This window comes from Colletes latitarsis, chromosome 14 (assembly GCF_051014445.1).
Source record: "Colletes latitarsis isolate SP2378_abdomen chromosome 14, iyColLati1, whole genome shotgun sequence".
NCBI classification, from domain to species: domain Eukaryota; kingdom Metazoa; phylum Arthropoda; class Insecta; order Hymenoptera; family Colletidae; genus Colletes; species Colletes latitarsis.
The window spans coordinates 19,289,785-19,312,695 of record NC_135147.1 but is presented as its reverse complement, the minus strand read 5'-3'; the positions used below and the strand labels follow the sequence as shown (position 1 = coordinate 19,312,695).

The 22,911-nt window shown below is 39.5% G+C and overlaps 2 protein-coding genes across 3 annotated transcripts in view; one reads left to right on the top strand and one right to left on the bottom strand.

The window, feature by feature from the left end:
• The window catches only part of LOC143349685 (facilitated trehalose transporter Tret1-2 homolog), a 145,761-nt gene extending 127,838 nt beyond the window's left edge, over positions 1-17,923 (bottom strand). Inside the window, exon 1 of the mRNA XM_076781094.1 lies at positions 15,793-17,923. The gene's annotated coding sequence lies outside the window, so the exon portion shown is untranslated. The remainder of the gene's footprint in view (positions 1-15,792) is intronic.
• Positions 1-22,911, top strand: part of LOC143349686 (mediator of RNA polymerase II transcription subunit 20-like) — a 182,047-nt gene that overhangs the window by 137,756 nt on the left and 21,380 nt on the right. The gene's annotated exons all lie outside the window — the stretch shown is intronic.

The window sequence follows — 22,911 nt, the reverse complement described above, 5'->3', positions numbered from 1 at the left end:
CCCGGAGCTTTTAGTCCCGCCTGTAAAAACGTCGCAGTCCATTAGTGCCCGCGACGACGCGAACGTCACCGCGGCTGGCTGCGCATGCAAAAATCCGCAGCCCCGCTTAACAACGTTTTCTCGTCTGAACGTTTCGACGAACAGACCGCGACCACGTACCGGGTGGATTGGAAACAATCCCCTATGGAAACACTTACGTCCCAAAGTGAAACGAGAGTTTAACCTGTTGAACCGTGTTATGACTAGCATATTCGTCTTGTTAAAACGGAGACTCGAATCTCTAAGGAAATATAAAAAGTGAGAAATCGATCTCCTTTTAATTAAAAATTAGGCAAACCTTTAATGGTAGGTGCTAGAGAACATTACATGCTGATGCTTGATGCAATATTTTTTAATTAACGCTATTTTTACCGCGGTTTTATGTTATCTGTTTCGACAAAAAGTTGTCTTTTGACACTTTTGTATTTGAGAAAAAATTTGAAAGCAATTTTCAGTAAAAATTTGTAAAAGGTACCTTTGACAAATATTATATTGCTTGCATGGGACAAGGAAAAAGTTATTTTGATTGATAGAAAGAAATTAATGATTTAAGGGTTAGAAATGGTAGCGCGATCGAAATCCCATTGGACTACTGTTCCACCGAGTCGTTTTGGCCAGAGGTGTATCGTAGAGTACGACGCACAGCGGGTCGGAACATAAAAAGACGCGACAAACGGTTCGAGATCCAATGAAAAAGCTTCCATTAACACGTTCACTGTCATGTCATGCATATATGCATGAAATTAATGTTGCGGTTACTGCGGCGACATTTGTTATGGCATGCCATACAAATGCGACTAATGCTATGTAGAAATCCAACGAGTGTTTGAAAGTATAAACTCTGTGCGTAGAAAGTTATGGTAAAATAGATCGGAATAAAGATATTGGGTTGAGAGTATAAATTGTGGTAAAAACTAGAACGGCAGCCAAGGGAAATTGCGCGATATCATCTTGGCTGTTAACGTATTCAAGGCTGATTGCGAGCATTAATCTCTTCGAAAATGGTCGACGATATTATAGTCGTTTATATTAATCGTTTATTTATTTTGTGTCTTCGAGAAGTTGTTGACATTAACAGGAACTAAAACATGTTCTTTGCACTAACCACAGAACAGATACCAAAGCAATAAAATCATAATTGCAAATAAAATAAACAAAACCTCCACCCTCGCGAGCGAAACAAATCGCGGATATAAATTCGTCTCCCGATATACTGCTCCGATCTTCGGGTGCGTTACGATGTTAACAAGCCCGAAGCTTTTAATGCGTGGGCGTAAACATTTACTAGAAAGAGACGAAACACGCGAGGGATCGCGAGAATCCGCGGGAATGCAAGCTGCGATCGCGGTTCACCCTCCCCGGGTTCCATCATCCATCATCGGGAAAGAATGCTAAGAGGGTCGCCTATTTTCGCGCGCGCGATGCGATCGTTTCCCGCGACGAAGGTCGCGTGGGTGGCGCGTATCGAAACGCGGCGGGGCTGCGTTGAACGCCGGCGTGGCCCCGGACGATTCTAGGGGGAAACACGACGGAAAGTTGGGCGAAAGCAAAACGGGACGCGGGCTGGCTGCAGATAGCGGGTGGCGCACACGCCGGTGCTCCTATTGTTCTTCGTTCCTGAGAGGCCGAAGTGCTGCCAATATCGGAACGTTCCGGCGCGATATCGGGTCACGAAGTCCGGCACTGTTTCTGGCAGCCGGCGATAACTCAACCGATACGACGCATCAATTCGATCGAATTTACCGTAATTACCGGCGGATTAGGCGACCGTTTCGGGACCCGACAGCCTTTGCTACGTCCCTGACGACATTTTGTTTATCGGGTTAAAGTTCGAAAGCTGCTGTAATATAGCAAAACTACCGTCAATCTATTTGTGTGTTTCGATAAGGTGGATTACGATCTATATGTACCCAGTTACTCCCACTGTTATGAACTGTTTCCATTTATTTTTACCAAATGTTACTTATTTGTACCGTATTACTTCTATTTACGAAGTAGCTTTCTTTTTATTTTAATAGTAACAGTCATGGCCCAATTACAACCGTCAATATTTTTGTATATTTCGATAAGATAGATTACAATGTATACAGGGTGTTCGGTCACTCCTGGAAAAAATTTTAATGGGAGATTCTTGAGGCCAAAATAAGACGAAAATCAAGAATACCAATTTGTTAATTGGGGCTTCGTTAGGAAGTTATTAACGTTTAAAGTTGTGGTTGTAGAACGGCAATCTGCGATCAGCAGCGTGCATCCAATAGTGGTTCTACAGACGAAACTTTGAACGTTAATAGCTTTTCAACGAAGCCTGAATCAACAAATTGGCATTCTTGATTTTCGTGTTATTTTGGTCTCTAGAATCGCCCATTAAAATTTTTCCCAGGAGTGGTCGAGCACCTTGTATATCAGTTACTCCCACTCTTATGAATTGTCTTCGTTTATTTTTATCAAATGTTGTTCTATTACACTGTATTACTTCTATTTACGAAATAGTTTTTTTTAAATTTTAATATTGACAATGAAGTAATGCCCAATTACAAAACCGATAAAGAAATATAAATGATATATAAACAGTATACAAATTAATAGCAGGTGGTGTTTTTCCAAGCGATCACCCATCCCGAAGTACTGTATTTGATCACATCTAATGTTGCTTAACTTCTTTTAACTAGTTTTACTTTTAATTTATTCAAACACAAACCCTTAAATATCTCAATGTACGAAAAAATGTATTCATACTAAAAACAATCAGTTTATAAGGAACAAGCTCTTCTTTACTTATAGTGAATCACCCTTACAGTGCACGAATACGACTGAGAATAACTGTATAAATATGTATGAGCGTTACTTGTACCACAACACTTAGTGACATCAAATGACTCTGTATACAATAGATTTAAAACTGTTTAAAGCAAGCAAGCGTATAGTACATACGTGTACTTAACATAAATATTAATTTCTGTCGCTATTATCAATCTTAAATATAGAAATGTTCTAGCATAACTCTGGAACGCCTAGAACTAAACTTGATACATGGATGACTTATTGTCTGCAAAAAAATACTGTGGGGGTAAGACACCCCTAGCATCCCTAGGGATGAGGGTGGAAAATAATCGAAAACGACCGATATTAGTATCGAATCCATAGCTTTTGGGGTTGCTAGACTGTTTGGTGACAATCTCGATGACATTTAAATCCAAATTTAATCGAATAGAACTCTATAGAACCTTTCGAAAATTTTTAGAAACGAATAGAACCTTGTAGAAGAAATTGAAGTGCAAGGAATCATTTTCCCATGCCTTTATGTTCTGAGAAATCATTCTCAGAATGATTGGAAGGATCAGAAGAAGGGCTGGATTATATAATCAGGCAGCATAGTTTATTTTTGGCCTCAAATGTTACGTAATATTGTTCTCAAAAATAAAGTTTCACTGCTTTAATCCAAAAATCTCGACATGTAGGTTCTCGAGCCGATTATGGAAAACTTTTGTTCCGAGTAACTGTTACGAGGAAAGTCTACGTGTCAAATGTTTAAACGCTCGAGTGATTTATATATTGGAGAAATTTAATTCGAATATTTACTTGTATTGAGATTTGCTGTCTCGATCGATTCCACGCCGCCCACGCTGAAGGTTAGCTATTTTTCAACGTCTCGGTGTTGATTCGTCCAGAGTTGAACGGCCGTGCCGAACACGGTAACGAACCAAGACAGTTTCACAAAACGGCACGGAAATCCTTTCCGCTCGTTAAATTTTATTCGTCGCGCAATATCGAGCGGACGGGGCAACCGAACTGCCTCTTCAGCCTAGGTGCACATTCAGCGCAGGGTGACGCAGCCCACCATAATCCCCGAGTAAAAATGCCTTGCATTCACAGTTGGACAAATTTTATTGCGAATAACGAGCGAAAAGTTTACATTCCTGCATAAAATACGTTTCGTTCGTAAACAAGAATCCATTGACGCGCTGATTGCTATGGTCACTAGAGACCAACGCTTTGAACTTACGACGTTTGCAATATTGTTCACAATAGAAGCCTCATACTTGTCAAATTTTAAATAACGAAATTTCTTAGAAAACTAGAACCATTAACGCGTTGATTGTCACTGGTGATCGACATTTGAATTTATGACGTATTACAATATTGTTTACGATTGAAGGACCCTAATGTAAAATTGTAAAAACAATTACTTGAAAAGCGTGGATTTTTTCGATAATTATTAATACACAGTTTCGTGGATATAAGAGTTCAACTTTCGTGTAAAGTTTTTTTCGATATCTTTAACTTTTCAAGGGGTGACTTTATTTTTATGCATGGACTCTTTCACAACTTAACTGAAATTTTATTCTCTGCGATATTTTTCTTTTAGTTGAAGTATCAAGCTGTCGGGTGACTATTGAACTAGATAATGAAGTGGATTTGATTCGAGCTGTCTATAGATGATCGTATTTATTTTCACCAAAGGCCAGAGAAATTTGCATAATGAAAGGTTGAAGGGTATCGCGGATAACGCGGTTGTCTTCGTAACTGCAATTGCATCGATCAGCCATCAATTACACGTGGCACGTAACCCTGTCAGAAACAACGCGTGTTTTCTGCAACGTCGACGCGGGGATTCGCCCAGCGGCGCGCTGTTAATTTAAAAAAAAAAAAGCCCTGCAAAAATCCCCGGCTCGTCTATTCCAAAGTATCTCGATCGCGTCCATTTTATCCGACGAGATTTCACTGATCAAACAATGTATTCAACATGAATTCCAAGCTTCAAAAATTCGAAATTATTTTATGCGAGCTAATCAAAATAGCATTTACAATTTCTTTTGCAAATCCAAACGCATCGATATTATTTTTTCGATATTTATTTTTTTATTTACACAAAATTCACGAGTAAAACGCGTTTAACATGAATTCCAAGCTACAAAAAATTCGAAATTATTTTATACGAGCTAATCAAAATAACATTTACAATTTCTCTTGAAAATCGAAACACGTCGATCTCATTTTAATAGGAGATTTCTATCCTTCGATAGAAATTCAGTTTGATACATGTTATTTATTTATTTTTGTTCACACAAAATTCAGGAGTAAAACGCGTTTAACGTGAATTCCAAGCTACAAAAATTCTAAATTATTTTACACAAGCTAATCAAAATAGCATTTACAATTTCTCTTGAAAATCGAAACGCATCGATATCATTTTAACATGAGATTTCAATCCTAATTTCATTTTGACGTTATTTATTTTGTTATTCACACAAAAATTCACGAGTAAATATTTTTACTTTTCACTATGCATTTTCGTAAATTTTATAGAGGCCGTAGAAGCGAGTCGCGCGACACGTCGGTAGAGTAATCCCTTCCGATGGGTAATTAGGAAAGGAAAGAGGCGAGTTGTACGTAAAAAAGGGCGAACATAATTTGTCCCGGCTCGTTTGTGGGATTTGTGGCTCGGCCGCGGCGGAACGCAAATAAAAAGAGGAGTCCCCCTCCGTCTTTATGCTGGCTGGCAGCCTCCACAAAGTGTCCCTGTCACTCGTACAGGAATAAGTTATGAAACGCCGACCGGATAAAAAGTTTTGATCCCCCTTTCCCGCAACGAGAACCTTAAGCCGCACCCACGTCGATCTCGTCCTCGAGGATCAAGGACCCACCACGATCCGCGGACTGAGGCGAGCTTCTCACCTGAATCGAACAACATCGGCTATCGAATTTGCATCGAGGACGATGCGCTCGAAATAAACTCGACTCGGTAGCGAATAAACGAAAGTGAACGACAACGAGTTTTAACGCGATCACTGCCACGTCTTATTTATCCGGACAACCATTTCTAACGGGATTTCATCCAATCAAGTACACGCTACTAGTCCAATGTCATTGTTTAATTTATTATTTTTTGATTTGTACATTGTTGTTTTGACACAGTCTATATTAGATCGTCTCATAAGTTTCTTGTGTTCGACATTCTTAAATTGACGAGGATAAAATTTAGGATAAGACGAGGATAAGATTTTCAGTAGAAAATAAACGAAATTAGTCAGTTCAGGGGGTTTTCGAAATTTTAAATCAACATCAACAATTCGTAGAAATTTGAAACAAATACTGTGTCAAAGTTCAAAGTAGGAGATCCACACTGGCTTATGGAACGAAATTTTCTGGATCATGCTGGAGATTGACTGCATGAATAATTTTATTAGCATATAATGAAATTAAACCTTCTTTGAATCACTTAATAACTGGATATACAACAATCTCTAATTAGTGGGTAAACAATTGGAAAATGTCAATGTTTTAAGGAACAGTGTTGACATACATTTTAATAAAAAGGTCAAAGAAGTGTTATATCGACGATATAATGACTTTGCCAAAGAAAGCGAAGGGAATTGTTAAACGAAAAGGAGTTTTCATAAAATTCCATAATATGTTTGAAATACTGTTTTAAGTTGTAGCACAAAATTTGACACGAACATATGGGACGATCTAATATTATGTTATAGTATTGTACTATGATGATTTCCATATTTTTCCTAAATTTAGAAACTGGGATACATTTTATAATTGTATCAGTTATTCTGCAACTTTTCCTGACTTTGAAAATAAAACAGGGGGCATTTAAAAATTGTCATATATAATTCTATTTTGACAAATAACTCTTCCTGAGACGTCCATTAGTCTAAAACGTTTCCATTTCTCTCTGCGTTGTACGATTCGAATTATCGAGGTGCTCGAATATTTCTGCCTGGATTGCTGGGTGTTAAAATCAATCGGTTATCCATAGAAATATTCTGGAGTTCTATTATGGAACAGTGCCCGGCAATCCCCGTCCGATTCGATGCAATTTTCTACATCATACTTACGCGAACTGTGATTTCCAGCGAATGAGGGAACGATTTTAACGCGTTGTACGCGAAACGAGACATTGTTTGTCTCGCGTACCTCCGAAGGAACATCAAGCTCGAGCATTCCATTAACCCAGATAACGCTGAACCTTTTCTGTTATTTAAAAAAAATATTATTTCACCAGAAATAGGTCTGGGTTAGGTGTAACGCGTTCAACTGGAAGAAAGTTTCGACTCATCTAAGAACAACCCTTCCGAAAACACGAACTTAATACACCTAATATAATAACTAAATTTTCAGAAAGCTAAAGGATGCATTTAATATGCAAAAATATAAGGAATACTTAAAGTAAGAATTATTATATTTTGAGGTTGAGACATCCCTCTACAAACACCCCAATTCATTAATTCTATTAATGAAAATATTTTTACACCTGACTCTAGCAACGAAATCGTCTCCGACACTATTTATCATTTTCTTCCCCTTTTTTTAAAACTGTAAATTATGTACGATGATAATTGTATTTAATCTTGCATGATAATAACTAGACCATGGATGTCTATGCATTTATGGGAGATTTTAATTCTCGAAAATTATTTTATTTTATTTAGGGGTTGAGACTACAAAGTTCCCCTTTCATTAATACTATTGATAAAAGTATGAATTTGTATAAAAATCCACAATCTAATAATAACAAAACTACAATATATTTAATAAATCCTTCTGAACGAATATCAGCTATGCCGATGTCAATGGTTATAATTAACTAATAAACACAGCAAATCAAATTCTTATTTCTGTAATTTTTAAAGTCAGTAATCATGAACTCAAAAAGATTAAGAATTATTTTCGAAACTTTTTCCAACCCTGACAGTATCATACATATTATCACATCGTCTCAACTTTTCCTGTCATTTAAAAAAAATATTATTTTACCAGAAATAGGCTTGAGTTAGGTGTAATCATATAACTTTAACCCATGTAAGAATGTCCCTTCTGAAGATACGAGCCTAATATACCTAATATAATAACCGAACAATATATTTACTAATTTCTTTTGAATGAATATTAGCTATATCTATACTGATATTAATAAAATTCTTATTTCTGTAATTTTTAAAGTCAGTAATCATGAATTTAAAAAAATTAAGAATTATTTTCGAAACTTTTTCCAACCCCTCACAGTATCATACATATTGTTACATTGTCTCACCGTTGTATCGTATTATACTAACCCACACAATGATACGCACTTCATCCTCAGACCAAAGCTAATTGCATGCTAGCGAAACGCCAGAACACTTTGCCAGAACGACACGGCTTTAAAGTACATCTGGGGAACCTTCGGTACAAACTGGACCGTGAAAGCCTCAAGGAACACTTTTAGCGTAATTTCGCTGTAGGCTTGCCAAATGCACGACAATTGCGCTACGCGTGCAGAGGATTCGACGGAATGGAGGCTAAGTAGCTACGGCCCAGTAAAACTTCCACCGAAAACGTGTTGAAATAACCCGAATAATCGCGAGCGGGGCGAAGGAAATCGGTCAAAGTCGAAAGCAAAGATCGACGGACGCGATCGAAGCCGATCGTAACGCGCGCGGATGTTTGCGCAAAATCGCGGGTCGTCTTTGACTCTTTGCCTCCATTGGGATCCAACGGACAACGAGAAATTTGTAATTAAAGGCTATTCACGGCAAAAGCGAACGCTTCGACGTTCAGGAAACGGCTTAATGAACCTATAACGCAGCGGTTTATTCGTCGCCGTTCGCTGGAAAAATCTGCCTCGCGCGTCTGAAATTGCTTCCTGATCGATGCTAATTGATCGCTGCGCGCCTTTCTCGCCGCAATTTTTTTTTCTCTCTTTTTCCACGGACGACCAAACAACGCGAGAACCGCGATTACAAACCGAGCAGTCGATAATTTATTGTTCGAGTTTGAAAATTGTCTAAAAAGTTGAGACGGTTAAAATTTGCAAAAACTGTTACATCCAATGACAGTTTCGTGTTTGAATAATAATCGAAGGTTGGTTCCTCGCAAACAGTTCTAATATGGTCTTTGAAATCTGCGCTGAACAAATCATGGACAAAGGGTATAGTCGAATTAGCATGGCAAAAGTTTCCCCTAACCGAATTGAACTTTGGCACATGCTGAGCGATAGGCCCCTAAAGGGAAACCCTTTCTGTCGAGTTTCAACCCCTACTGGAAGGGTAATTACAGTTTAAGCACAGTATCTTCCGTAATATTGAATAGAAATATTTGTAAAATTTTTTAAACATGGCAACGCTTATACTAGGGTAAGCCATGCTGTACTATTTTTATTTTCTTCCACAGTAATACTTCCTATATATTTCCAAGGGGTTAATTTTTAAGTTCACGTATTTTTCTACTTTTCTAACTGTACTATTTGTATTTCCTTCGCCATTAATACTTCCCATATACAGGGTGTTCGGCCACCCCTGGGAAAAATTTTAATGGGACATTCTAGGGGCCAAAATAAGACGAAAATCAAGAATATCAATTTGTTGATTGAGGCTTCATTAAAAAGTTATTAAGAAATCATTAAAAAATTACTAAGAAATTAAATTAAAAAATCTCAAATCATTCTAGAAAAATTATTTTCGTTTGCGAGGGTCAATTCCATTAATTTTTGTGAATAGACATACCCCCAAAATCCTACTCACTTTCGAGAAAAAAATTCGAATTGGTGTGAAATTTTTCGGCGACATAAAAAAATTTCAAATCGTTCTAAAAAAATTATTTTTGGTTGCAGGGATCAATTACAATCATTTTTGGTGAATACACATACCCTCGAAATCCTACGCAATTTCGAGAAAAAAATTTCTTAACGAAAATCTAATTTGAGGCCAGAAATGGTTCCCCGAAATTTCATGCAATTCTTTAAAACGTCATAACTCCTGAACGGATTGGACGATTTTAATGTTTAAAAAAGCAAACTACGCGTATTTTGGTGGAGAATATGTACAAATTGCAAAAATATCCGAAAAGTTGGTCCTTGACCCCGCAAAATGAGAAAAACCCCATAAAAATGGTCCAATTTTCAAACAGTCATAACTCCTACAATAGTGAATATATTTCAATGAAACTTTTTTCTGAAGTAGAGCTCATGGGTACCTACAAAAAAGTATTAGACAACTTTTCTATAGGGCGTCAAACAAAATTATTAAAAATGAAAAACGAATTCATAAGAAAAATCGACAGGGGGTAGGTGCCTAAATTTTCCGACGAAAAAAAAAAATTTCAAATCGTTCTGAAAAAATTATTTTCAGTGGCGTGGGTCAATTACAATCATTTTTGGTGAATACACATATCCCCGAAATCCTACGTACTTTCGAGAAAAAAAGTTTTTACCAAAAATATACTGTGTGGTCGGGAATGTTTCTAAAACTTTTTAACGAAGTCTCAATGAACAAATTAGTATCCTTGATTTTCGTCTTATTTTGGCCTCTATAATATCCCATTTAAATTTTTCCCAGGCCGGACACCCTGTATTTCCAAGGGGTGAATTTTGAAGTCGTATTTTTTTAATTGTCGATTCCTCTGTACGTCGTGTACAGTGGTGAAAAGTATGTCACAGGGGACGGAGGACGAGGAATTTTCTGACCGCGACACGATGATCTTGACCTGTCCCGTGCCAACACGTAACGAACGATACGCCTTTAGTTTCCACCCGCTGGAAAAACTGGACTTCTTATCGTCCGAACATTTTTCCCTGTCGGTGGAAAGCCACGGTGTTTTTGCGCCGACAACAGGAGGAATCGACAAGGAGCCCCGGGGATCGAGAATTTATTTCCGCGCGCACGAACGCGTCCGATCCTCATCGTAAAGACTTGCGCAGATCGACGTGCACGGACTACGATTTACGTACGCGCGCGAATTATCCCGCGTTATTGTCCCTTCGTTCGCGTCCGCTTGCACGAGTTCGCGCGTGACCCTTTTAAAGGGAATAGATCCGTAAGGGCACGCGCCAGTTTCCCCATCTACCGGGTGTGACTCGTTCGAATCCATAAATTGGTCTGACGTCGTAATCGAAACGTAATCACAGAATTAATAGGCTCCTTGTTAATTTCGTTGGGGTCCTATGTAATAAAAAATGTTATGTGGCGACTTTACCTCTACCTTTCTCACAAGTGCTTGACCTATTCCTATAATATACACTTTTCGACTGACACTCCTCGAATGTCCCTTTCCTTTTCTTTCCTCCTGCTATATCTTGCTTACTACTTCCTACATAGCAGACATAATGAATTTTGTCAACTAGTTCATTTATTAAAATAGAACGAATTAAACTATTGAACTACTGGACTATTCGTATGTTCCATATTATAACTCAATCAAATTTGTAAGATACCCTAAACTATCTGAACTAGAGGGACACGCTCAACCTCCACCTTTCTCACGAGTGCTCGACCGACCATTTAATGTCTTATGTTTATATGTACTAAAGAAACTTCAGAAAATTGTCGATACCAAAATGATTTCGGTTAAAAATTTCAAAACTGATTTTCCAACTATTCCTTAATTATGTAAAATGATAGAATTACTCTGATCCCTCGACACTTGCACTCGAACCTCGTTCGGTGCATTCTGTCAGCCAGTAGAAAGGATTTCATCTTCCAAAACACTATTAACACTACAACTACTGACAATTATGATGTATTTATCTGGACTAAAGAAATTAAAACGATAGATACTCGAAGAAATGTACAATGCAATGGAAACAAATGTTTGTTCATTCTTTTATAGAAACCCACAGTAAATTTGTAAAAATCCAGTCGAGTAAATTTTTTACAATTTTTATCAGAAATTACGAATAGCTCGTTTTAATCACTTCGTTAATACTAGATAGTTAAATGCTTGGATTTTATAAACTTTGGGTACATAATGACCGTAGAGGTACGTGTAGATATAGAATATTTTACATCTATATTAGTAGTCACCAGAGGGCTACGTTCTCTCACAAGTGGTCGACCGACGAATGACAAAATGCTTCCTTCTTTGATAGAAATTAACCACTAAAACCAACGTAAAGTCGTCTGCAAGTTCCCAGAGGATACTGAAGCTCGATCCCACGAGGATTTATCAACGAACAATTATTGAAAATACACGCAAACGACTAAAATGCAGCGTTCCTTCGAATTAAAATGCAACGCCGCGAATTCTTGCGAATGTTGCACCGAGGCACACCCTGTGCACAGCTAATCCGTAAATGTCTCCGTTGTAAATGGATCCTGTCTTGCGCGTGAATTGTCGTAACTCATCGTGAGTCGCACGCTGAACGTGTCAGCGCCTAGATTAAGCCGCGCATTAAATCAGTTGTATCTGCGCCAGTGATTAATTTAAATTATTGTTCGCGCCTGGGAATTTCGTGGTCGAGGCCAGGGGTCCTTGGGTGATGAAAACGCGACCGCGCGAGAAAGGGGGACGAACAAAACAGGGAGAAACGCGCTTGGAACGAGAGGAGACCTCTTTGGAATCCTCGAGTTCTTGCTTCCGAGTTCTTGAATCGCGGAGGATCACACGGAGCGAATTACGTTTTGTACGAGGGGACCTAATCTTTGGGAGACGTTTCGAGTTGGTGCTGGTTCATTTGACAAGGAGAAATCGTCTTTCTACTGCTCTGAATCCTAACGCGTCCGGTGTATTCTATAGCTTGGCCTCCGCTTAAGGCGGAACACATTTTCAACATTGTTTTGACCTCAAGTCTCGTTGAACTTCGAGATCAAAGAATGTTACTGCACGTCCTCGACGTTATAATTGATCAAAGAAGTATTTTAAAGTCACGCCCACGCATTTATACGGTAACGTTAATGCGCTAAACACAGGATTCATCGACCCTTCGAAGAGAAACGGAGCACGCACCTGCTCAACCAGGTTACAGTCGATCGAAGCTCTGATTAATAGTCCGATGGATGATAATCATTTGCCACTGCGCGTAATTGTTAAACAATTTAACTGTCACCGACAGACCGGGAGTGTCAATACCTCGAGCGGAGGCGTGGCGGAGACGACGGTCGGAGGATCGCGAGCTACAGTCGATTATACGTAATCGGTTAAAATTAATTCGTAGTCTGTCTCGCGTAAATTGACTTTGGAACAAAAGTTCGCCCGAAGTTGCCGGATCGCGGGAATTCGCAGAGGCTTGATAACCAGCTTCTACCTACCCTGAAGAAGACAAAGCTAATCTAAATAACCGAGTTCCGACCGGATCGCGATAGTCTGTCTGCCCCAAGAAATTCCAAGCGATTCACAGTTTTCGACTTTGAAGGACGAAGTCTTAAGCAGAAATTGAACTTGGACCATTAACGACCTACGGTAATTACCGGAGAAACGACTACCGTTGCACGAGGATCTACACGATCTTCAGCTGAAATTGAACTTGGATCGGTAAACATCGATGATTGTAATGGTGCAAGGATCTACATACGAAATCTTAAACAGAAATTGAACTTGAATAGTCTCTGGTAATTCTTAAAATCAATGGAGATGATCTACAGAATTTTAAGCAAAGGTTGAACTTATTTTTGATAAACAACTACAGTAGTATCTACTCATTGTTATCCAGAAATTAAACTTGGATTCACAACTGTCAGGGATTTACACAATATTAAGCAGACATTCAATTTGGTTTAGTCTCTGATAATAGTCAAGAACTGACTACCGTCGTACGAGGATCTACACGATCTTCAGCTGAAATTAAACTTGGATCGATAAACATGTCTATAATGGTACAAAGATCTACGAAATGTTAAACAGAAATTGAACTTGAATAACTTCTGGTAATTCTTAAAATCAATAGGGATGATCTATAGAATTTTAAGCAAAAGTTGAATTTATTTTTGATAAACAACTACTGTGATATGAGGATCTATAAATTCTTATCCAGAAATTGAACTTGGATTTACACAATATTAAGTAGACATCGAATTTGGTTTAGTCTCTGGTAATTGTCAAGAACGACTGCCATGATGCAAGGGTTTCTAAGCAGGGACGAATTCTTCAAGAGCAGAGAAAGAAGCTGTACGAAGAGCGACGTGAAACGGGTTACGAATTCCACGCAAGCAATCGTCATTTTTAGGAACAAGAGGAAAAGGAAGATCCGCAACCGCTATTGATAACACTAGACCATCCGCTATTTGCGCAGATTAAATTTATCGATCGATCGTCCAACGCGAAACGAGAGCCTCTGCACAATGTGGAAGATAGCTACGTGCTCTCGCCGCGGTTCTCACAGCCTCATCAACGTTCCAAGTTTGCGCGAATCAATAACCGTCTCATACGCCATTAAATCGTACGATAAACCCCGTTGTATCCCCTCGAACAAAACTCGAAGCCCTGAATCTGGCAGTAAAGAAGTTCGCCGCGAGAAAATCATGTACCCATATCCGGGTCCATCGATCGATCGATCTTTCCGTTCTGTGGATTATTTTCCAATTTGCGCTGGACGTTCCTGTTTCTCCTCTATTTGGGATTTTATACGAAGCAAATCCATTATTTAGAGATGTATTTATTGCACTAATGTTGTAGACTAGCATCAATTAACGCAATAATCCACTATGTATCTTCACCGACCCGTCGAATGGGGCAACGATTATTATAAACAAGTACTCGTGTATTTACGAAGTTTAGAAGCGTTTTTATGCATAATTAACCCTCAAGTGGACTCTCAATCTCAACTGAATTACTTTACATAATGTTGTTTTTTACCAAATTGGTAAATGGAAATCAACTTTCCTTTAAAGCATTCAAAAAATAATGAACTAATGGGGAATTACATAAATTTTCAAATAATTACATTGAAATATATTAAGCAATTACTAGTTTAAACTTGCGGAGGACTCCAATAATCCACTTAAAAGTTAAATATAATCGCGAAAATTTCACCGATCTGTTGATAATACTGTCACGAGTATGACGTTGCTATTTGATAGCAGGGAATTTCTGTACAAAAATGAATATGATTCAGAAACAAGGTCAAACGAAGCACACATGTTAATATGAACTTCCTCCTCTGTGATTGTGTCCCATGTATGCGGTTCAAGTAGGTGCTCTATATTACAAAATACTCTATTGTATATAGACTAGTATGTCAATTATGGTGGTAAGAGGTCAGACGTCTCTCATTTCCAACTAACTCCTCGACTCGAACGAGAAGAAAAGAAGAAATTGAAATTTTCAGCTGATCACATAGAAACGTAAACAGTGCAAAAATGGCTAACTCAAATGCGTACAGTAATACACACGAATGACTATAATTCATTTCAAAAGGTGAAATGTAACCAGATTTGTCCCTAAGTTACACTGATAAGTGCGGATGTTTATGCATTTATGGGAAACTTTAATTTTCAAAAAACTGCGGAATGCACTTGATATACAAAAATATAAGAAATACTTAAAGATACAATTTATTATATTTAGGGGTTAAGACAACTCTTTAGAAAGCTCGCTTTTCATTAATTCTAAAAACATGAATTTACATAAAGATCCGCAGTCTGTGGATAAGAGTTTCCAAAATAACTTCTCTGAATTCGCCCTTAAAAAAAAGAAAATAGGAATAAATCGATATTTTGACGTTAATTGTTTAGAAACCGGTCAGCCCTCGTTCGCGATTCCACGCGATTCCGTGATTGTTCTTGCCTTTCCACGAGCGTCATTTGCTCCGTCAGGTCTCCCCGTTCGCGGACGTACGAAGTCGACGATGAATCGCGCGAACCGGCTGCATCGACTCGTCAACGTATCCGCAGTGCCGATTAATCACCCTGGCCCGGTTTCGACAAGACGCGCCACCCCCTATCGACATCAGATTTCGCTCAAAAAGCGACACACGATTCCATTCCGCTCAGTGTGTCCCACGGGGAGAACGTACGAGCCAATTCGCGTTGTTTGTCGTCGATTTACAAGCACCTCTTACGACGTTTCCTTCCCGATCGGCCAGAAAATCGGCCGCCTCGACGTGTCCCTCGTTATACTCTTCTCAGGAAACAGAGGGGGCGAATGAATTGATAAAATGTTGTCTGCACACACACGCCTCTCCTCGATACACTTGCTGACACGAATGTTCCTCAAGTTCTGGAGTTACGAAGTTTCTTCTCTGCCCGAGATGACCTACTAAAACGATGCATGTTCGACACGCGTTTTTCCCCCCCGGAGTGCTTGCTAGGTGTATCGTCGGATTATGTTCGCCGTTGGTTAGGCCACTTTTTGCACGAGTATCGTTCTATGGTTTCTCAAACCCTTCGATAATCGAGGATCGTCGGTTACGTTGGACAGCGGAATCTCGATGAATCTGCATAAACGATTTCAATGGGATCGATGAGATTGTTTCACGGATCTATGGAAGAACGTTTTCGTATTCCGACACGGCTGCAAGTGAGATCCTGATATGTTGCATCCTATTGTAAATATTCTTGAACGTATAAAATGGAAGTTATCTCGTCTCTTCTAATTTTTTGATCGTCGTCCACTGTGTCCAGAGCAGGTTATCGATGGTTCAAAATTATTGTCGGTTCCAATAAACGCACTCGTGGCTTGCCAAGCTCTCGATAATCATTCGCATCAATCTACGATCGGGCATCGATCCAGGTCAATCGAGAACATCATCCCGCGACTTTCTCTTCTACGATCTAGTTTCGAAGGACTATCAACATTACCGGACGATTAAATACGCATCCAGGTCACTCGATAACACCACTCGCGAATTCTTTTCGAAAAGACTATCATCGTCCACCTCTAAACACCTAGGTCACTCAGAAACATCGTCGAATTTTCAAGGACTGTCCGGAATTAATCCACGATTCAACATCTATCCAGGTCACTCGGAAACATCGTTCACAATTTTCTCGTGGATTGATCCTCGGTCGGGATTAATTACCGATCGGACACCTATCCAGGTCACTGGTGAACATCATCATCTTTCGCGGAAGACCGTCTTCCGAGAGGCCCGTCAGTATTAATTGTATGGCGGTTGTGCATCGACCCGGTTCGCTCAGGAGTCACGCGTGCCTTTCATGCTCGAGACGATCAGTCGCAATCTTGAAGCACGCAGCGACCCTTTCAAGATGCATTACCGAGTAGCAGCCAGCCACTCAGTCGCGGAGGAGGCTGCTGCAGTGGCTTTAGCAATTATTGTCGAAGCTACGATCGATCGTTCGATGCAGTCAGTCCCTGGAGACGCATCCTCCGCGCCTTCCTTCTTCGTCTACGAATCCACGGGAACGGAAACCGTGTATAGTATCGAGGCTTCCGAGAAAAATCGCGACCTCGTCGAACTTGGACTTCGGAAGATGGGAGCCTTGGACACGAAGCCGACGGAGTAGAAAGGAACCTGGTGTTTATCGATTGTTTTAAACGACGAAGAAAGCTTCCGGATGACGGTGCTCGTGATCCGCGAGAGAGATTCAACCATCTCCAAAAGGGGTTCCAATAACCTTTCGAAACTTGGGAAAAGGGATCGAGAGATGTTAATTACTGTCCTCCCAACGGGCGAGGCGGTCCGTGCGTCGATTGGTCACGTAGAGAAATTGATTCGCTGGCTGGAAACACCAGCTAGTTCGACGCCCTCGAAATGCAGCTCGATCGGAACGGGAATGGGTAACGCGATCGTGCACCAGTTCCTCTTTAACGCAATCAATCTTTCGACGCCGCCACCCGGAAACGCAGTCCACTCGGTCACGATGCGGGGAACCGACCTTCTTATTTATTTCGAAACGGTGAATCGCACTGATCTAACTCGTAGAACGATTTTGTGAACGCTGTTCGTTATTGTAATCGAAGATAATCGACGCACAATCAACTTTACGAAATTCTACTCGATCCACGTAACACGCTGATCCATCGACGGGTGAGAAAATAAGACCTCTCGATCCCGTTTCCCCTCGTTCTTCGCCACTTGTCCGACTGGCCTGCTTCCAGAGCCAGTATTCGACACTGGATCGCTCGCACTCGCGAGGGTGAAAACGCGATACTGGTCGTTTCTGGCGACGCGAGATTAATCGGGATAGACGAGAACGCGCGAGATCTGGCCACCAGCTCCCGTGTTTTCGCGTCTGTCTAGCCCGCGACGAGCGGGACATACACCCGGCGCTGAATCGCGGCCAACTGAGAGGGAGAAAACAGCCCCCTAGATACTACCAGTCGGTTGGCTGTGGCATCGCGCACGGAAACCCCCTGCGCAACGCTCGCCCCGTCCCACGATCGTGCTGTCGAGCAGACCGCGGCGAAGAACCGGTGCAGTTTCGACGCCGAAACGACGAATTTCGCGTCCTGGATGGGTCCCTTTGGGGCTCGTTTACCATTACCGGACACGCGTGCCCGCTCCAACGCGTTCCATGCCCGCTGTACGCTGACCCACATGCGGGTCAGGACGATTTTCGCTCGAGACTACGTCCAACACGGAATACAGTAATGATTCTTAAAATGAACGTCGTTCCGGGGTTGATGCGTTCAGCTTTTGTACAGCGTAGCAAATCGATGCCAGGGAATGTTTATCGAATATGTAATGTTTACGACTATATCGTTGAGCCCCAGAGTCGTCTTTATCTTTTGCCGTCAGTCGACAACTGTAAAAAATAAAACATCGAGTTAGAAAAAATGAATGACAGTCGAGGAAAAGGTTTCTGTATGATTTTTCATCTGTTCTGTCAATTTACAATTAGCGATGTAATGAAACTGTTAATGTTTGTATACGAATAGAGTAATGATTCTTAAAATGAACATCGTTCAAGGGTTAGCGCGTTCATTCTTCGTAGAGCAGGAGTGAAATTTGACACCAGAAGATACATATACAGGGTGTTCGGCCACACCTGGGGAAAATTTTAATGGGAGGAGGCCAAAATAAGACGAAAATCAAGGATACTAATTTGTTGATTGAGGCTTCGTTAAACAATTATAGAAACATTTCCGGTCACACATTAGATTTTCGATAAAGAATTTTTTTCTCGAAAGTGCGTAGGATTTCGAGGGTATGCACAGTCACCAAAAATGATTTTAATTGATTCCTGAAACCAAAAATAATTTTTCCAAAACGATTTAAAATTTTTTAATTTTGTCGACTTTGTTCAGCTATTCGAATTTTTTTCTCGAAAGTGCGTAGGATTTCGAGGGTATGTCTACCCACCAAAAATGATTGTAATTAACCCCCGCAACCGAAAATAATTTTTCGGTGATTGATTTGAAATTTTTTAATTTAATTTTTACTTTTTAACGAAGCCTCAATCATCAAATTGATATTCTTGATTCTCGTCTTATTTTGGCCTCTAGAATCTCCTATTCTATCTATTTCTAATCTAGAAACGTATTCTGCTTTCATATTTTACATCTTATACCATTTTCTCCGACCATTACCTTGAATGATCTTAAATAATTATAGTTACTGAATTCCTCATTAAAGGGACTATCATTGTAGGTGTTTCAAAAAGAGTGATCCTATTTAAACAAATGAAGGTGACCTTGATTTCTTTAAAAAAAATAACAGAAATAAAAATATTTTATTACCATTAAATTTTGTCCTCGAGACATTCGACGTATCTTCAAAAATAACAAAGATATTTCAGGTGCAAACGTTAGGTGACTCACCCTGTATATCATGGCATTACATAATACACTTGACGTTCGATACAAATGAACGTACAGAGACGAAACATGCTGTTGCTGTAATTTCTTCTCCGGTGTCCGTTACAACGAGAAACTTTTCCATCATCTTTCATAAGCTGCGCTTGAAGTTCTTTCTTCTCGTTTCTGTTTACGATACGCACACGCGCGCGTTGTCGAATGACGGAAAATTACAAAGAAAGCGAAGGGAAGTTTCATAAAGAGAAGTTTTCGAATAAGGAACAAAGAGTCTCGAAAACGCGTTTCCCTCCGAATACAGTGTAATCCTGTCGCTGCCGTATGGCGCGAAGTTTCTACGAAGCAGCAATAAAATTACCGTGGAACCGGTAGAATGGACTTAACGCGGTAATTAGCGAGCAAAGCTTCACGACTGCAGGTTACTCTAATAAACCCGATTGGATTTCGTTGGTCCAAAACAATGCAAAATTGCGTCGATAGCCTGACTTTCGATTAGGTCACCCTCGAAATAGCGAACCACTCGTACGAAGGAACGTTTGAACTTGGCTTTCCCTTGGCTTGCAACTTCGTGCCTCTTGCATAAACGTTGCAACACTAACTCTGAACGTAATCGATATATTAACGCTAGATTTACGGACATTGATTGCACGTATTTTTATTGAAACTGTTTACGTTAACGATTACATTAGAATGCCAGTTTTCTTTTAATTAAAACATATATTTATATCGTTCAGTCAAATTCAACATAAATTGCTAGCAAATAATAATTACGAATTCTGTAACATTAAGTATGGAATCTGACACTCGTCAAATAAACATGTTCCGTAAATCTAGTGTTAATTATTTTAAGTAAAATAGACTGTTCATCTCGACCAACGAAGACTTCATTCTTTTTTTTAAATCAAATGGTCCGCGAAGACTATTCTTTTCATATGCAATAAATTTTGTTGTTGTTCGAATAGCTTTTTTCAAACTAAATAACATTTTATTAAGTTTTTTAAAAATTGAAATAGCTATCAAAGAGCTACAAGTGTATTTTTGTAAGAAGAATCGAAATAGCTTGGAATACTAATTCCTTATGTACTTATAAAATCGATTTCAATCGTTTGTTTCATCTCTGTAACTAAGCAGAATAAAATAGAAATTGACCATCTGAGTCGTTTATTTAAAAAAGAAACGACGTCGATATATTCGTTGGTTTCGAAGAAAATAGCTTGTAAGCCTTTATTTGGAGCTCATGTTGTATTTACCCTAAAAATCTACGCATAGATATAAATCTTCTTTTTCATAGTATCGATTACAGCTGTAAAGAACCTGTTTGTAGAACGAGGTTAGATATTATAACAGCATTTGTAGCTGCACCTCGTCCGTTTCTCACTTATCCCAGGTACATTTTATTTATACGCGATATGGAACGATAACTTTAAACACCTATATCATAACCAGTTACACGTTGCAATTATAATGAATTGTCTCGAACACTTTTTATGTAACACATATAACACATATAACACATCTAAACAGCCACTATTCTGTTAGAAACAACAAAATATAACAATAGAGACAATCTTGAAACCTGTGAGAAAATCTCCACCCACGAAACAATTACACGCGAATGGAACTGTTTCGTGTCTCTAAAAATAACGGGGATAATTAATTCAAATTTATAGACTACTCACGGTCTATTCCACAGATACTGTGTCTTTTATGTTTAAATTGTCTCGCGATCGTTTGTCGACTTTCTACATTGGGAACAAGTATCAGATACAATGGGAACAAGTAAAACAACGTTAACAGCGATGGAGATAACTGCATGACAACCTGAGAAACAGTACTGTAACTTAATTTTTCTCGACTCCGATATCGATCTTCTTATGTTCGTACAAGTTTGCCCGACTAAATTTGATTTACAATGTAGAATATGCACGTATAATGGGCTACCTTATATAACAGAACCCGTTTGCTTAATAAGTAAATATCCATGACGGAAGTGAAGCCGAGAGAAATAGAAGGAAATGGCAACGTAGACGTCGCGACTATTCACAGGATCGATCAGTTGTAGTTGATAACTTGGCTATTTGCTCGGACCAGTTGTCGACCGTTACGAGTCCGCTAATAAATGGTGATTCTATTTAATATAATACGTCAATTTGATGAATCACTGTCCAGAATGGAATTGACGTTTTCAGAGATATCTGTAACTGGATGGCTAGTGGAAAGGAGAAACTTACGATTCTCCGACCGATCGTTCGATACGTAATCTCCAAAGTACACGATAATTAACAGAAACACGACGAAGATTTGATTAACTCTGCATGAGGATCTTGGATGAAACCTTAGGGAAGGTTTATAATAATAATTAAACGTTTCTATCGCTTACAATAATTTCATGCGTCTGTTAAATCCAACTTTATAAAGTTTAAAACGATTCTCTGACCGATCGTTCGATACGTAATCTCCAAAGTACACGATAATTAACAGAAACACGACGAAGATTTGATTAACTCTGCATAAAAATCTTAGATGAAACCTTGGGGAAGGTTTACAATAATAATTAAACGTCTCTATCGCTCACAATATTTTCATGCGTCTGTTAAATTCAACTTTATAAAGTTTAAAGCACCTGGAAGTAAAACCAAGTACTTAAATTAAATTAAATTACAGTAAAAGGAAAGGTCTACCAGTGAATCAGAATGGAAGCGATGTTGGGCAAAACGTAAACGTGACTGCGTTTCTACGAAGTAATTACGAATAACAAGATAATCACACGTTGATTATGCGGTTTAGCGATTTACGAATATTATTACAGAGCAATTACACAACAATTACTGTCTAACAGGGAAGTAATTACAATTACTTCGTAGAACCGCGGCGAATGTGCTCAAGAAGAGTATAGTAATATTGTACAACTTTCTATGGTAATGTATAAACCGACTGTGAATAGAAAAAACAAAGTCACGTTTGGAATACTTTGACGACGATCGAAGACAGTTTATAAATGTACCGTGAGTGGAAGATTTATTCAAAAGGCATCGTGACTCCGCGATATCGCCTGTCAGAAAAGTAATAATGGAAAAAGGACGAAACCAGACGACACCGAGGGGTTCTCGATAGCTTCGACTAGGAACACGCCCGAGACAACGAGACTGCATTAACACATTCGATTGAGCGAAATCACGAGGCCACGAGTACAAAACCATAGCGAATTAAACGCCGCAATAAAACCTCGTCCAAGAGCCCCAGGACACGCCCCCCTCGGAAAAAGGATTCAACGTATCGGTCGCAGTCTGAATGCAGGATAAATTGCTTGACAATGAGCTCCAGTGTCCCCCCCCCCCTGTGCCCCCTACCGACTGGATTTTTCGTTTTCGACCCCGTGGAGGAATACAAAATACAATGGAATCGCGGCTCGAGGGGAAGAGAACGGGAGAATAAAGGGTGCGCGCAGGCGACTCT